The sequence below is a fragment of the Gossypium hirsutum genome, chromosome A12 (assembly GCF_007990345.1).
Source record: "Gossypium hirsutum isolate 1008001.06 chromosome A12, Gossypium_hirsutum_v2.1, whole genome shotgun sequence".
Classification (NCBI taxonomy): Eukaryota; Viridiplantae; Streptophyta; class Magnoliopsida; order Malvales; family Malvaceae; genus Gossypium; species Gossypium hirsutum.
The window spans coordinates 54,893,178-54,895,945 of NC_053435.1; the positions used below are offsets into that span (position 1 = coordinate 54,893,178).

Genomic DNA, 2,768 nt, shown 5'->3' on the forward strand with positions numbered 1-2,768 from the left:
CACTTCAGCATCTTCATCCATGTCAAGCACAACGAAATCAACAGGAAATATAAATTTATCTACTTTTACTAGTACGTCCTCTATAATACCCCTAGGATATTTAACAGATCTATCAGCTAGTTGAATACTCATCCTAATGGGTTTAGGTTCCCTAAGACCAATTTGTTTAAACATTTTGTATAGCATCAAATTAATGTTAGCGCCTAAATCAGCTAGTGTCTTATCAACATTCAGACTACCAATTAAACAGGGAATAGTAAAACTTCCTGGATCTTTCAGTTTGGTTGGCAGTTTATTTTGGAGTATGGCCGAACATTGCTCAGTAAGTTCCACTGTAGATAGGTCTTCAAATTTCCTTTTGTTTGTTAGAAGCTCTTTTAAAAATTTTGCATATGTAGGCATCTGCGATATAGCTTCAACAAAAGATAAGCTAATATACAATTGTTTAAAAAGTTCAAGAAATTTATCGAATTATGCATCCATACGGTCTTTCTTCAACTTTGCTGGATATAAGATTAGTGGTTTATATTCCTCTGGCATTGGATTGTCATTGTTTTCGGGTTTTACTTCCTCTCCTTCATTTCTGTCAGCTTCTTGTGGTGGCTTCTTTTTAGATTCAGCTAACACATTCCCACTCATTAGTGTAACTGCTTTCACATGCTCTTTTGGATTGGGTTTGGTGTTACTAGGTAGACTTCTAGGTGGTCTTTCTGAAATTAATTTAGCAAGCTGGCCTATCTAAGTTTCGAGCCCTTGGATCGACGCTTGTTGATTCTTAAGTGCTGTTTTGGTATTCTAAAAACGAGTTTCTAACACCGAGATGAATTTTGTTAGCATCTCTTTAAAGGTCGACTTCTTTTCCTACTGGTAAGGTGGTTGTTGAAAACCTGGGGAATGTTGTAGCCTTTGATTTCCTTGGCCACCCTACGAGAAGTTGAGATGGTTTCTCCAACCTGCATTGTAAGTGTTACTGTATGGGTTATTTTGAGGTCTAGAATTATTTTTACCCATATATTGAACTTGTTTCTCCTCGATGCTAGGTTTGAAGGATTGATATTCTGTTTGTACTCCTCCATTTGAATTGCACCTCATCACTGGATATACCTGAGTAGAACCATACAAACCGTTAATCTTTTTATTTAAAAGTTCTACCTGGTTAGACAGCATAGTAACCGCGTCGAGATTGAAAACATCGACTGCCTTTGTCGGCTTTGTTTTGACCTGCCACTATTAGTTATTCAATGACATTTCTTCAATAAATTCGTAAACCTCTTCTGGTGTTTTGTTATTCAAAGTTCCACTGGCGGCTGCGTCGATAATTTGCCTTGTTGAGGGGGTAACACCATTGTAAAAAGTCTGAACCTATAACCATAAAGGTAAACCAAGGTGAGGACATCTTCTCAATAGGTCCTTTTCTCTCTCCCATTCATCATAAAGAGTTTCTAGATTCATCTGCACAAAAGAAGAAATATCATTCCTCAATTTAGCTGTTTTAGTCGGCGGAAAACATTTAAGTAAAAATTTTTCAGTTATTTATTCCCAAGTAGTGATTGACCCTTATGGTAACGAGTTCAACCATTGTTTAGACTTATTCCTCAATGAAAAGGGAAACAACCGAAGGCGAATGGCATCATCAAAAACGCAATTGATTTTAAAAGTGCCGCAGAGTTCCAATAAATTCGCTAAATGAGTGTTCGGATCTTCATCCTGCAAACCATCAAACTAAACAAACTATTGTATCATTTGAATTGTGTTAGGTTTCAGTTTAAAATTATTTGCAGCAATAGCAGGCCTAACTATACTCGATTCAGTTTCTGTTAAATTAGGTTTAGCATAATCATACATAGTATGAGGAGTAGGATTCTGATTTATTGGATCTGGGACAATCACAGGAGGCAGCTGATTATTCTGATTTTCGGCGATGCTTTCAGTTGTAGCTGTGCTTTCGATCTCACTATCAAAAAGTAGAGTTCTTGACGGGTTTCTTCTAGTCATAAATTATAAAAACTGCTAGAAACAAATAAAAGAAAGATTTAATAATTTAAGCAAAAATAAATTTAAATTGCAATAAAAATAAATGGCTAAAGTAATAAAAATTAAGCGTTCCTAATATCTCAGTTCCCCGGCAACGGCGCCAAAAACTTGATGTGCGTGATAAGTTTTATATTTATGATTGATCGTACTTGAAAACTAACTATTATCATGATAAAGGCAAGCGCACCTATCAAACAGTAGTATAGCTTATAGCAAGACTGGAATGTCGAACCCACAGGAACTAAAAGTACTAGTATTAACCTTGTTTTTATTATCTAGCCTAAAAATAAGGGGATTTGCTTTATCTAAACTAATGAACTAAACTAAGAATGCACAGAAAGTAAATTGGGGAAATACTTTTGGAAAAAAACTGATTGATTTAGACAATACCTAAGGAAGAATCCACCTATACTTCACTTGTTATTTGACTCTGAACTAGACAACTTATTCACTTGACTTGATTCGTAAAAATCCCTAATTTATATTATTATCTCTCTCGAGACTAACAACGTCTAACCCTAGGTTGATTAATTGAAATCTCTTTCTAATTAAAACTCCTAGTGTTGCATTAACTCGATCTATGGATTCCCTTATTAGGTTTGACCCTAATCCGACAGATATATGTCACTCTATGTCTAGGGGTGCAATCAACTCCGCTTAATTATGCTAGATCTACTCTTAGACAGGGGCTTTTGCTCCTCTGAATAAGCAGATCAATACTTGAATCTATATCC

General features: G+C 35.5%; 1 non-coding gene across 1 annotated transcript; it reads left to right on the forward strand.

Moving 5' to 3' along the window:
* Positions 1 to 1,378: 1,378 nt before the first annotated feature.
* On the forward strand, positions 1,379 to 1,485 carry LOC121211664 (small nucleolar RNA R71). The gene has a single exon (XR_005906883.1). It is a non-coding gene; the product is annotated as a small nucleolar RNA R71 (small nucleolar RNA).
* Positions 1,486 to 2,768: the final 1,283 nt, after the last annotated feature.